Source organism: Salmo salar, chromosome ssa24 (assembly GCF_905237065.1).
Source record: "Salmo salar chromosome ssa24, Ssal_v3.1, whole genome shotgun sequence".
NCBI lineage: Eukaryota > Metazoa > Chordata > Actinopteri > Salmoniformes > Salmonidae > Salmo > Salmo salar.
Genome location: NC_059465.1, coordinates 34691336 through 34706438, shown reverse-complemented (window position 1 = coordinate 34706438; position 15103 = coordinate 34691336). Strand labels below are relative to the sequence as shown.

The following is a 15103-nucleotide window of genomic DNA, read 5'->3' as shown; positions in this document are numbered from 1 at the left end:
TCGTATTTACATAGGCCACTTTTGACATTGCTGCACATAAGCTATTCTGGTATATTTGCTATATGAGTCTGTTTAATATGTTTAATATGTCTGTTAATTATGTTAATTATGTTTAATATGTCTGTTTAATATATTTAATATGTCTGTTTAATATATTTAATAAGTCTGTTTAACATGTTTAATATTTCTGTTTAATATGTTTAATATGTCTGTTTAATATGTTTAATATCTCTGTTTAATATGTTTAATATGTCTATTTAATATATTTAATATGTCTGGTTAATATGTCTGTTTAATATGTTTAATATGTCTGTTTAATATGTTTAATATCTCTGTTTAATATGTTTAATATGTCTGTTTAATATGTTTAATATGTCTGTTTAATATATTTAATATGTCTGTTTAATATGTTTAATATTTCTGTTTAATATGTTTAATATGTCATTTACATATTAAAAATATTTAACAGAAATATTAAACATGTCTGTTTAATATGTTTAATATGTCTGTTTAATATGTTTAATATGTCTGTTTAATATGTTTAATATGTCTGTTTAATATATTTAATATGTCTGTTTAATATGTTTAATATGTCTGTTTAATATGTTTACTATGTCTGTTTAATATGAGTCTGTTTAATATATTTAATATGTCTGTTTAATATGTTTAATATGTCTGTTTAATATGTTTAATATGTCTGTTTAATATGTTTAATAAATCTGTTGAATATGTTTACTATGTCTGTTTAATATGAGTCTGTTTATTATGTTTAATATGTCTGTTTAATATGTTTAATATGTCTGTTTAATATGTTTAATATATCTGTTGAATATGTTTACTATGTCTGTTTAATATGTTTAATATCTCTGTTTAATATGAGTCTGTTTAATATGTTTAATATGGCTGTTTAATATGTTTAATATGTCTGTTTAATATGTCTGTTTAATATGTTTAATATATCTGTTGAATATGTTTAATATCTCTTTTTAATATGAGTCTGTTTATTATGTTTAATATGTCTGTTTAATATGTTTAATGTCTGTTTAATATGTTTAATATATCTGTTGAATATGTTTACTATGTCTGTTTAATATGTTTAATGTCTCTGTTTAATATGAGTCTGTTTAATATATTTAATATGTCTGTTTAATATGTCTGTTTAATATGTTTAATGTCTGTTGAATATGTTTACTATGTCTGTTTAATATGTTTAATATGTCTGTTTAATATGTTTAATGTCTGTTTAATATGTTTAATATGTCTGTTGAATATGTTTAATGTCTGTTTAATATGTTTAATATATCTGTTGCATATGTTTAATATGTCTGTTTAACATGTTTAATAAGTCTGTTTAATATTTTTAATATGTATGTTTAATATTTTTAATATGTATGTTTAATATGTTTAATATGTCTGTTTAATATGTTTAATATGTCTGTTTAATATGTTTAATAAGTCTGTTTAATATTTTTAATATGTATGTTTAATATGAGTCTGTTTAATATGTGAAATCATTAGAGAATAATCACACCAGTCGGTCATATCTACCAGACAATACTGCCAGAAAAAGAAAAACATTTCTATCACAATTCCTGCTTTTGAAAATGCTAATGTCAACCCACAAAATGGCTACAATACAAGTTGTGTCTTCCCCAATGTAGAAAGGAGCTGGGGGAATGAGACAAAGGCTGTTACTAATCTGGGCAGGAAGCATACAGTCAGTGGCGATTCCATGTGACACAGTGATTGATATGAGTAAGTTGTGTATTTACACAAGCATGGGAAAAAGAGAGTGTTTTCTTCCCATCTCTAAGTTTATCTCCAGCCATAAATCACTGCCAATGAGATGCATAAATGTGCCCAAGTCCCTTCGTATGGCTCCAACACAGGCAATTCCACTTTGACCTTTACATTTGGCATTGGTCACCCGTGCTAAATGAGTGCAGCAACCCCCCTGACCTTGGCCATTCATATTTAATAGCCATACGGGCTGATGGTTCTTCACACAACATACACACACACACACACAGACACAAACACACACATAGGCCTAATGCCATGATTAAGATTGTCATGATGAGACGTGGTCACTATTAAAAGTGTGCCTAATGATAAAGGTACAGGCTAAAGTGAGCTTCCAAGGAGAGGTCCATCTATTGTTTCTTGTTAGTTCTTGTCCCTCTAGACGCAGCTCTTTGATTCCATTATTAGAGCCCAGCAGCACCTCATGTAGTCGTATGGGCATCCTAACCTTTGACTTCAGCCACCGCTTTAAAGGTTTTTCTATTTGTCCTCTCCCATTTGACCTGTCTGAAGTATACTGTACCTTAGTAATTGCAGCTATCGCTATCAAGTGCACATATGAGAGGGCGGCAGGGTAAGGGCCAACGTCTGTCCAGTAACCTTTTGGCCTTTTGCTCTTCAATTGCACCTGATGCAACCATGGGGTTTGTCCATCCCCCCTACTATTCCATACTGTATTAGTCTGCATGTCACTGTTATTGATGGACTGTTGGAAATATTTAATTGGTCAGAGTGACCTTTGTCTCAGGCCAACCAAACATACCCCACCCCCGCAAGCTCCTATTGACCTGAACATATTATCAGATAGATAGCTGGGATTTAGATTAGCAAAATGTACCCTGTAAAATAAATCCTGCTGTTTTTACAGTAACTTACTGGCAAGCAGTTATCTGTAAGTTACTGTAAAAAAAAAAGTACAGTATGTGAATGTTGACATTTGAATGTTGCGCTTGTGGATGAAGCTGGTGACTGAGGTGATATACTCCTCAATGCCATTGGATGAATGCTAGTTGTACATTTATGAAACACAGACAGCTAGCACATAACAGTATTGGGCTAAAATGCTGTTAGCGGCACTTCAATGCTGCGAGCGACAGAAACTGAACTGGAAATGAATGTTCCACCTCAGTCACCGGCTTCATCAATAAGTGCATTGACGACGTCGTCCCCACAGTGACCATATGTACATATCCCAACCAGAAGCTATGGATTACAGGCAACACCCGCACCTAGCTAAAGGCTAGAGCTGCAGCTTTCAAGGATCGGGACACTAACTAGGATGCTTATAAGAAATCCCACTATGCCCTCAGATGAACCATCAAACAGACAAAGGGTCAATACAGGACTAAGACTGAATCCTACTACACCGGCAGGGCTTGCAAACTATTACGGACTACAATAGGAAACCCAGTCATGAGCTGCCCAGTGACGTGAGCCTAACAGATGAGCTAAATTCCTTTTATGCTCACTTTGAGGCAAGCAACACTGAAGCATGCAGGAGTGCACCAGCTGTTCCAGACGAATGTGTGATCACGCTCTCCTTAGCCGATGTGAACAAGACCTTTAAACAGATCAACATTCACAAGGCCGCGGGGCCAGACGGATTACCAGGGTGTGTACACAGAGCATGCGTGGACCAACTGGCAAGTATCTTCACTGACATTTTCAACCTCTTCCTGACCGAGACTGTAATACGCATGTTTCAAGCAGACCACCATAGAGTGGCACAGTGGTCTAAGGCACTGCAGCAGTCTAAGCCACTGCATCTCAGTGCTAGAGGCGTCACTTCAGACCCTAGTTTGATCCCAGGCTGTATCACAACCGGCCGTAAGAAAATAAGAATTTGTTCTTAACTGACTTGCTTAGTTAAAAAAGTTAAATAAAATTCAAATAGTCCCTGTGCCCAAAAATGCGAAGGTAACCTACCTAAATGAGCACTCACGTCGGTAGCCATGAAGTGCTTTGAAAGGCTGGTCATGGCTCACATCCTCACCATCATCCTGGAACCTTAGACCCACTCCAATTCGCATACCGCCCTAACAAATCCACAGATGACACAATTTGAAACGCACTCCACACTGCCCTTTCCCACCTGGACAAAAGGAACACCTATGAGAGAATGCTGTTCATTGACTACAGCTCAACGTTCAACACCATAGTGCCCACAAAGCTCATCACTAAGCTAAGGACCCTGGGATTAACCTCTCTAGGCTAGGGTGCGATATTTTCATGTTCGGATGAAAAGCATGCCCAAAGTAAACTGCCTGCTACTCAGGCCCAGAAGCTAGGATATGCATATTATTAGTGGATTTGGATAGAAAACACTCTGAAGTTTCTAAAACTGTTTGAATGATGTCTGTGAGTATAACATAACTTATTTAGCAGGCAAAACCCCGAGGACAAACCATCCAGGAAAAAAGAAATTGAGGTCACTCTCTTCAATGGGTTTCTATGGGGTATTTCTAAGGCACTTGCTTGCAGTTCCTATTGCTTCCACTGGATATCAACAATCTTTAGAAATTGGTTGATGTTTTTCCTTTGAGAAATGAAAAAGTAGGGCAGTTCAGAACGAGGGTCGAGTGAAGTGTATTGTTTGTTAGGGGCGCACGACCTGAAAGCTCGCTCCACTTGGTTTTCGTCCTGTATTGAACACAGTTTATCCCGTCTTAAATTTTATTCATTATTTACGTACAAAAATACCTAAAGTTGTATTAGCAAAGTTGTTTGAAATGTTTGGACAAAGATTACAGGTAACTTATTAGATATTTTGTAGTCATGTTGCGCGAGTTGGAACCGGTGTTTTTCTGGATCAAACGCACCAAATAAATGGACATTTTGGATATATAACGACGGAATTAATCGAACAAAAATACCATTTGTGATGTTTATGGGACATATTGGAGTGCCAACAGAAGAAGCTCGTCAAAGGTAAGGCATGAATTATATCGTTATTTCTGAGTTTTGTGTCATGCCTGGCGGGATGAAATGTGATTGTCTGTGTTTGTTTGATGGGGTGCTGTCCTCAGGTAATAGCATGGTTGGCTTTCGCCGTAAAGCCTTTTTGAAATCTGACACGGTGGCTGGATTAACAAGAAGTAAAGCTTTAATTCGGTGTATTGCACTTGTGATTGTATGAAAGTTAAATATTTCTAATAATTTAATTTGAATTTGGCACTCTGCCATTTCACCAGATGTTGTCAAATCGATCCCGTTAACGGGATTTGATCCATAAGAAGTTAAACACTTCCCTCTGCAACTGGATCCTGGACTTCCTGACGGGCCGCCCCCAGGTGGTAAGGATAGGCAACAACACATCTGCGGCACTGATCCTCAGCACCAGGGCCCCTCAGGGGTGTGTGCTTATTCCCCTCCTGTACTCCCTGTTCACCCACGACTGCGTGGCTAAGCATGACTCCAACACCATCATTAAGTTTGCTGACGACACAACAGTGGTAGTCCTGATCACCAACAAAGATGAAACAGCTTATAGGGAGGAGGTCAGAGACCTGGCAGTGTGGTGCCAGGATAACAACCGCTCCCTCAACGTGAGCAAGACAAAGGAGATGATCGTGGACTGCAGGAAAAGATCACTCTGTAGTGGAGCAGGTTGATGAGCTTCAAGTTCCTTAGTGTCCACATCACCAACAAACTATTATGGTCCAAACACACCAAGGCAGCTTTTCCCCATAAAATATTTGGCATGGGTCCCCAGATCCTCAAAAAGTTCTACAGCTGCACAATCGAGAGCGTCCGGACCAGTTGCATCACCGCCTGGTATGACAACTGCATCTGACCATAAGGCGCTACAGAGGGTAGTTCGTATGGCCCAAAACATCACTGGGGCCAAGCTTCCTGCCATCAGGACCTACAGTGCCTTTAGAAAAATTTTCAGACCCCTTGATTTTTTCCACATTTTGTTACGTTACAGCCTTATTCTAAAATGGATTAAAAAATGTACAAATCCTCAACAATATACACACAATAGCCTATAAGAACAAAGAAAAAAAAGATTTGTTGAATATTTTGCAAATGTATTAAAAAATAAAAACAGAAATAGCTTGTTTACATAAGTATTCAGCCCCTTTGCTATGAGACTCGAAATTGAGTTCAGGTGCATCCTGTTTCCATTGATCATTCTTGAGATGTGTCCACAACTTGATTGGAGTTCACCTGTGTTAAATTAAATTGATTGGACATGATTTGGAAAGGCACACATCTGTCTATATAAGGTCCGACAGTTGACAGTGCATGTCAGAGCAAAAACCAAGCAATAAGGTTGAAGTAATTGTCTGTAGAGCTCCGAAACAGGATTGTGTCGCAGCACAGATCTGGGGAAGGGTACCAAAACATTTCTGTAGCATTGAAAGTCCCCAGGAACACAATGGCCTCCATCATCAGATGTTTGGAACCACCAAGACTATTCCTAGAGCTGCCCGCCCGGCCAAACTGAGTAATCAGGGGAAAAGGGCCTTCGTCAGGGAGGTGACCAAGAACTCGATGATCACTCTGACAGAACTCTAGTGCTCCTCTGTGGAGATGAGAGAACCTTCCAGAAGGACAACCATGTCTGCAGCACTCCACCAATCAGGCCTTTATGGTAGAGTGGACCTCAGACTGGGGCAAAGGTTCACCTTCCAAGAGGACAATGACCTTAAGCACACAGCCAAGACAACGCAGGAGTGGCTTCGGGACAAGTCTCTGAATGTCCTTGAGTGGCCAAATCTCTGGAGAGATCTGAAAATAGCTGTGCAGCAACTCTCCCCAACCAACCTGAAAGAGCTTGAGAAGATCTGCAGAGAAGAATAGGAGAAACTCCCCAGATACAGGTGTACCAAGCATGTAGCTTCATACCCAAAAAGACTTGATGCTGTAATCGCTGCCAAAGGTTCTTCAACAAAGTACTGAGTAAAGGGTCTGAATACTTATGTAAATAAGATATTTCCGTTTTTTATTTTTAATCAATCAGCTAAAAAAAAAAAAATGTTTTTGCTATATCCTTATGGGATATTGTGTGTAGATTGATGAGGATTTATTTTATTTTTTTACATTTTAGAATAAGGCTGTAACGTAACAAAATTTGGAAAAAGTCAAGGGGTCTGAATACTTTCCGAAGGCACAGTATATAGTAGGCGGTGTCAGAGGAAGGCCCCAAAATTGTCAAAGACTCCAGTCACCCAAGTCATTGACTGTTCTCAGAAGTACCGGAGCGCCAAATCTAGGTCCAAAAGGCTCCTTAACATCTTCTACCCCAGCTATAAGACTGCTGATCTATTCATAAAATGGCCACCCGGACTGTTTACATTGACCCACCCGAACTATTTACACTGCTGCTACTCACTGTTTATTATCTATTATCTATCACTTTACCCCAACCTACATGTTCAAAGTACCTCGACTAACCTGTACCCTCGTACATTGACTCAGTACCTGTACCCCTTGTATATAGCCTCGTTATTGTTAAGTCATTTCATTTTTTACTTTTATTTTTTTACTTTAGTTTATTTAGTCAATATTTTCTTAGCTCTATTTCTTGAACTGCATTGTTGGTTAAGGGCTTGTAAGTAAGCATTTCACGGCAAGGTCTACACCTGTTGTATTCGTCGCGTGACTGCCAGTATGTTTCCGTAAAAAACAACAGGATTTTTTTAACATTGTAAGCTACACTGCTTTCTGTCGGTAGGCTATTTGTAATAATTAGGAAATAGAATGAAATATGTTTTGAGCACTTAGCTTAAATCAAACATGTCAGTACTGCATGTGCCCTAGAAAACAATAGACCTCACATGATTGTAATTACGTGCATACTCAAGTACAGCAAAATGTTTTTGGTCACCAGATTCTTTTGAATAATACTTTTGCAATGACAATGGAATGCCTCTGCCCTAAAATGAGGTCCCTCCCACAAGATATGGGCCTAGTTCAACTGCAAGGTATGCTAGTCGCCATCCATAGAAATGTAGCCTTATGTTGACGTGTCGCTATGCATGTTTGTATGTTTTTATTGCTGAATGACTGACCATCAACATTTGTAGTGATGATAATAATATTGGTGGACTTTGAAAACATATTTAAAGAATGTGTTTAGAAGATATAATACAAAAATATTCCAGAAATGTTTGCATCAGTTTTTATGCACCATTGGCTCAGAATCCTGTGTGACTGTTTTCAGGTAGATACCACCATTTTGAGTTACATAATTTCTTGTCCAATAGTCTCAGTGTTACAGTTACATCTACAAAATAGTTTAAATCGCCGTTGTCATATCATGGGGTTGTTGAAATCACATTGTCAACCTAAAGAGCACTGTCATACCTACCAATGCTCAAAACATGTTATCCCTCTCTCTACCTCTCAATTCTCCTCCCTTCACTTGAAGTAAGCCTCTTCATCACAGGAAGTATAGCTTGTGTTGAAGCACCTACGATTAAGATAAGCCCGACCACAGCTGGACAATTACCTGCCAACTAACCTTTTCTGGAGGCACTTAAGGATGTAAGGACCCCTGAGGATAGCTCTGCCCTGAGTGGAACAGCCTGAGAGAGAGGTGAGTGACGGCGGGAGAGAGGATTGAGAGAGACAGAGAAAGAGGGGGAGATATGAAAAAGAGAAAGGATAGAGTGGTGAGTGGTGAGCAATGGAGAGAGAGAGAGCGGTTAGAAGGAACTGAGAGATGAGAGAGGAAGAGAGAGATGGTATCATGGTGAGATTACCTAATCCTCAGAGCATCCCAGTTGAAGGGCTTGTTCATGTCAGACGTGAAGGGGGCTTTGGCTAGGTTTACCCCAGAGAGGTGCACAGAGCACAAGTCTGTCTGTCCCATCCACATAACCTCACCGATGGCATGGTAAACAGTGTTAAATTGATTGCATGGAGCAGATGAGATTTCCAAGCACTTGCATTCATTAACAGAGTAGGTAGGGCCTTATTCGCCCACGCTGACTGCACCATGGTCTGCCCTGGAGGTACTGCCCCCTCAGTGCACTGGATTAGGTTTCACCATGAAGGGTTATTGGAGAGGTAGACCTGAGGGGAAGCCACAGAATCAGCAGTGGAATACCAGTTTTGTCAATGGTCAATAATCAAAAAGTGATGGATAACGATCACCTAGTAGCAGGATGCAGAATTGTGCTTCAATAGGCAGATTGTGGTGAGGTTCCTTTCCTGGGCTCCCAAGTGGTGCAGCTGTCTAAGGCACTGCATCTCAGTGCTAAAGGCGTCACTTCAGAACCTACTTAGATTCCAGGCTGTATCACAACCGGCAGTGATCGGGAGTCCCATAGGGCGGTGCACAATTGGCCCAGTGTCATTAAGGGAGGGTTTGGCCGGGGTAGGCCGTCATTGTAAAATAAGAATTTGTTCTTAACTGACTTGCCTAGTTAAATAAAGGTTAAATAAAAAAATAGAAAATAGAAATGGCACTGAGAGAGCACTGAGGGCATTACTGATGCTGCAGGGGCACAGGTACTTACGCATTGTAAGTCAGATTGCTATGTGCCCAAAAGATTTCAGATTCGATGCTTTATATTCTGTGTTCTCTAACCACAACCATGTCCTACAGATCTCATTAGGAGGCAGATTTTCCTTTGATTGGGACATCAGTGAAGATCTTCCTTTGATTGGGACATCAGTGAAGCTCTTACTTTGATTGGGACATCAGTGAAGGTTTTCCTTTGATTGGGACATCCTTGAAAATCTTCCTTTGATTGGGACATCAGTGAAGATCTTCTTTTGATTGGGACATCAGTGAAAATCTTCTGTTGATTGGGACATCAGTGAAGATCTTCTTTTGATTGGGACATCAGTGAAAATCTTCTGTTGATTGGGACATCAGTGAAGATCTTCCTTTGATTATGACATCAGTGATGCTCTTCCTTTGATTGGGACATTAGTGAAGATCTTCCTTTGATTGGGACATCAGTGAAGATCTTCCTTTGATTGGGACATCAGTGACAAAGTCTCTTAGCCAGATCACTAAATAGGTGTGTGCATATGCCAGAATTCAGGGAAACACTTTAATATAGAGTGTGAAATAACCTGAAATAACTTGAAATAACCCACTAAGAAGAATGTTGTGCTGAAGTGATGTAGCAAGGCCTGCCATAGAGCATGTGGTTAGCAGTTAGCTGGTTCTACAGGTGTGTAGGGACTAGGGAAAAGCTGTAAATGCCTCCATTACAGTAAGAATAGCCCACTCCCAGAGCCTCTCCAGACAGCCAGTCATTACCCATCCATTGTCAGACCTGAGATGGAGCTGTAAGTATGGGAGACTTATGGCTGTGAGAATGGGCCTGGATGTTCTCCATGGGGTTAATACTACCGGGGTGTTGTGGCCAGCGCATAGAGCGGCACTCCCCAATGTGCTCGTGATTAGAGTCAGGGGTTATTTGGTGCTATTTTTACAAATATAGGGTTGATTTGTCTTAGGCCATTACCGTCTATTACAGCTAGAAGTCTTGGGGGAAAGGTGGGAAGCGGCAGACGCTGGCATTCTGCCTAAAGAGAAATCAATGAAACAAATTAATCCTTTGCAGGCTGCAGTGACACAGTCATCCATCATTCACGACCGCTTTTACACAGCGAATCAGGGAACAGGGTGGGGGGAGAGAGCCCCAGGGGACGGGGCAGAAAACCACGCAATGCCAAGACCAGGGCAGCGGTGTTGTCTGTCTACAGGGAGCAGAGAACAGGGAGCAGAGAGCAGAGCAGGGATAAATACAATCAGGAGGGCATTACCATGAACAGCCATTATTAAACACAGTGTCTAGCTCTCTTTCACACACCAGTCTCTCCTCCTGCCTCCAGCTTGTTATGCCCCTCCAGGTTAATGGGAAGACTGATAGGTGATCTTGATCATTTATTTACAGTGGACATATAGCCTGTGTATTGCTAATTAATGCTAGGATAGAGCAGGCAGAGGAGGGAGGGAGAGAGACAGGGAGGGAGGTAGGGAGGGAGACAGGGAGGGAGGTAGGGAGGGAGACAGGGAGGGAGGTAGGGAGGGAGACAGGGAGGGAGGTAGGGAGGGAGACAGGGAGGGAGGGAGGGAGGGAGACAGGGAGGGAGGTAGGGAGGGAGACAGGGAGGGAGGTAGGGAGGGAGACAGGGAGGGAGGTAGGGAGGGAGACAGGGAGGGAGGTAGGGAGGGAGACAGGGAGGGAGGGAGGGAGGGAGGGAGGGAGGGAGGGAGGGAGGGAGGGAGGGAGGGAGGGAGGGAGGGAGGGAGGGAGGGAGGGAGGGAGGGAGGGAGGGAGGGAGGGAGGGAGGGAGAGAGACAGGGAGGGAGGGAGGGAGACAGGGAGGGAGGTAGGGAGGGAGACAGGGAGGGAGGTAGGGAGGGAGACAGGGAGGGAGGTAGGGAGGGAGACAGGGAGGGAGACAGGGAGACAGGGAGGGAGGTAGGGAGAGAAACAGGTAGGGAGGGAGACAGGGAGGGAGGTAGGGAGACAGGGAGGGAGGTAGGGAGGGAGACAGGGAGGGAGGTAGGGAGACAGGGAGGGAGGTAGGGAGGGAGACAGGGAGGGAGGGAGGGAGACAGGTAGGGAGGGAGACAGGGAGGGAGGTAGGGAGGGAGACAGGTAGGGAGGGAGACAAGGAGGGAAGTAGGGAGGGAGACAGGTAGGGAGGGAGACAGGGAGGGAGGTAGGGAGGGAGACAGGGAGGGAGACAGGGAGGGAGGTAGGGAGGGAGACAGGTAGGGAGGGAGACAAGGAGGGAGGTAGGGAGGGAGACAGGTAGGGAGGGAGACAGGGAGGGAGGTAGGGAGGGAGACAGGGAGGGAGACGGAGGGAGGTAGGGAGGGCACATTGAGCACAACCTCACCATGTGGCATCGCATTGTTCCAATTCCATTGGATTCTGTTGCATTGTTCTAGTGATGATGCATTCTGTTGCATTGTTCCAATGATGACGCATTCTGTTGCATTGCAGATTCCAATGGCTCGGTCCCAGGCCCACCCATGAAAAGGCCAGGTGTCACCACCCACAGCATTACAAGGAACCCCCCTCCACAAGTGGAAATGCAAACCACACTGCCATACAAAGATTAGAGCTCCATGCACGTATGGCAGCTACAGTACATGTGCCATTGGTACACCTCAGTTCAGCCAACTAGAGACCTGAGATCTAAGCACATGACCCACACCAGGAATCATCCCTCCCTTCATAGATACATGCAGCTTTATTCTATTGCAGTGTGTAGTACCAGACAACAAAATAATATCAATGCAAATACCAAAAAAACAAAACATAGAAATAGAACTGATATTTATTGGTCCTTTTATTCAGACGTACTATGTTGCTTTCTTTGACAGTAATGCTATTACACACAATCATGATTTCTGTAGGGTATCCCAGCACTGCATTGCATTAGCTTCCTCTGTTCCTGTCACCTGTGGCGACTGCATGTGTTCTTAAAAAATTTAGTGAGTAGTGGGCATGACTGGGGTGGAGGAGATGGTAGGATAACTCCCTGGGGGACTCACGGGACAAGAGGAACCTTTGCTCGCCTTGTCGTCGTAATGGGGGGTGCCACTTACCTTAATGAGCCTCTCAAAGAAGAATACCAATAGCCTGACACAGGTGACAGCAGCATGCTGGGAAATCAGAGAGAAACTGGGGAGAGAGTGGGAGATTGGGGTGGGGGGGTGGGGGGGGGGGGATATGTTGCCAGAAATGCTACAGCCTACACATCCTGTTTAAACACTATATCTTTTCTCAGCCTCTACATCCCTGCCCAGTTCTGAAGCCCCAAACACTGGTAAAGAGTGGTTTGATACTAACATCCAATGGGTTTACTTTGCTTTTTTTGACTACCATCCCTTTATTTTTCCTTATTCATTTGTAAACAAGACAGAACTTTGTAGAGCATTACATAAAAGTAGCACATTAAGGTTTGTCTTCCTCTGAAGTTCATGTTCTGGAACATTTCCACAACCTTCTGCCATTATGTTTATGTGTGATAAGCTCATTCTTACAACCTTTTGACGAGATAGATGTTCAGAGGAGGAGTATAGAGAGATAGGGAGAAGAGGGGGAGTTGTTGAGGAAGAACATGTTGTGGAATGTTTGCTGTTCTGCGCCTGAACTCATTTGTCAAGGCTTGACCTCCGCTGGGATGCCTCAGGTCAGCGCGGGTCATCTGAGGTAAACTTGCCGTGTGGTCACACACACACACAAACACAGAATCAAATACACATATACAAATGAAAATCCAAGTGAAGGAGAGGCATAACTATGTCAAAATCCTTTTTGCCCAGCACAGTATAATACAGCTGCACATTCATTTCTAAATATGACAATAAGAACATTGACAATAAAACACTAATGGCATCACAAATACATTAGGTCTTGAGAATGTTATTTCATGTATAGCTTCTTAAAAGCAACAACACCATCCTCATAATCAATCTACTCTGCTTCCATTGACCATCAGGGCTGTGTGAGCTGCTGGGTAGAAGGGGTCAAGGTTAACTGAGTGAGGTTAATCCACTCTGTTAAGGATATGTCTTCTGGGTCCATGCCAGGCCAGGGCAGTGAGGGCAGAAGAGCAAGCATAACTCATAGCACAGTAGATATCTTCAACTGCAGACAGTACCTGTCTTTTAAGGCCAAGACAGACCAACGCAACTGTTGTCTATGTGCAGCTGGTGGCCTTCCTATCAGCTCTGACTACAGAACATCGGACGTTTTCTGTTCATTTCAAGATGATTCTACATGTTGCCACTGTTCATCAACACCCAGCAGGTGATCTACCGCGCACGGCCGACGTGCGTGTTGGTCTGTCTTGCGCTTTACCTACAGACACAAGCTCCTAGTAGCAATCCTTACCTTGTACACAATCCATCAATCACAGGTGTACCTACCTAAGCTGGGGTTTTGATAAACATTATTTTCTTCCTTTTTATTATTTCTGAAGATTACATTAGGAGAAGACTTGTAGATTCTGACCGTGTGACACGGTGATGCTCTTTATTCCAAAGGAAGGGGGACTTGCCACGACGTTCATTTAAATCTGAGAGAAAAAAACAACAAAGAGACGTTGATGATGAGAGCTAGCTGGAGGAAGTGTGGGGGCCTCTAAAGCAAACAGCCTTATCATTGGCCCTGCGTGATTCATGCTGCCTTCTGATTGGCTTCCTGAGTCAAAATGAGGACTGACTTTGGCCATGCCCTGTTGAAGGGATCAAGATGATATTACGGATCTGTGTTCAAGTTATACCAATATAATAAATGTATATTTTTGGTAAATTATTCCATCCATGAATCAATTAGTGCTAGTGAGATGTCTCAGTGAATTGGTGAACAGGGCCTGTGTAGCAGCAGTGGAACTTACATGGCACGATCATGTTGCACAGCCGCTCACTCCCTGTCAGGAAAAAACACAATTAGTTCCTTATTTGATGATGAGAACACACACAGAAACATGCCATATGGCTATTGCAATATAATAATAACATATTGTCTGGTCCGAAGTTGAGTTTGATTTTGAATTTAGATATTTTCTTAATTTTGACCCTTCTGGGTTTCCTTGGACAGAAACATCAAACAAAAGTATTTTGAGTTTTATGGAGAGAAGGAACGACAGACTGTGAGCTTGAGAATAAAGAAATATTGAGCAGCATAGTTGCTTTTCAGTAGGTGTGTGCTGAATGCAGCAGGCACTGGTCTGTTACTGGTCTGTTACGTTGCTTTAGTTGTAATTAGTATTTGATGCAGCCTGAAGCGAAATGGTTGAACCCTTTTTACCCTATCTGAAAGGTGAGGAGATATCATGTTTAGATCAACAGGTGAGGTAACACAGAGTTATGTTTACCATCATTTGGCAGGAGAGACCTGATATTGGTTTACTTGAGGCTAAAGGTCCTAGAAAGGGAAAGGGGATACCTAGTCAGTTGTACAACTGAATGCCTTCAACTGAAATGTGTCTTCTGCATTCAACCCAACCCCTCTGAATCAGAGAGGTGCAGGGGGCTGACTTAATCCACATCCACGTCTTCGGAGCCTTGGGAACAGTGGGTTAACTGCCTTGCTCAGAGTAGCAATATCAAAGATTCAATACAATACAAGACAACTTTATTTTCCATTGGTTGCAGCAAACAACAGACATTTGTATTCTGCTCCCTTTTTAAGGAGCAGAATACAGACAGCACACATCACACATCCAGCTGAGACGAGCAAAGGGTCAAACTGCCCCTGGTACCACGTAGCTCTAATAGTCAGATAATATAGTCAGCCAATAGCTGTGGAATTACTTGATCTCACACACACACACACACACACACACCTGCACTGATAGATACACA

The 15103-nt window shown here is 42.3% G+C and overlaps 1 long non-coding RNA gene across 1 annotated transcript; it reads right to left on the bottom strand.

Moving 5' to 3' along the window:
• Window positions 1–12060: 12060 nt before the first annotated feature.
• LOC123730366 (uncharacterized) lies at window positions 12061–14169 on the bottom strand. The gene is made up of 2 exons (XR_006761728.1): window positions 14134–14169; window positions 12061–13812 (listed from the first exon to the last, which is right to left on the bottom strand). It is a non-coding gene; the product is annotated as an uncharacterized lncRNA (long non-coding RNA).
• Window positions 14170–15103: the final 934 nt, after the last annotated feature.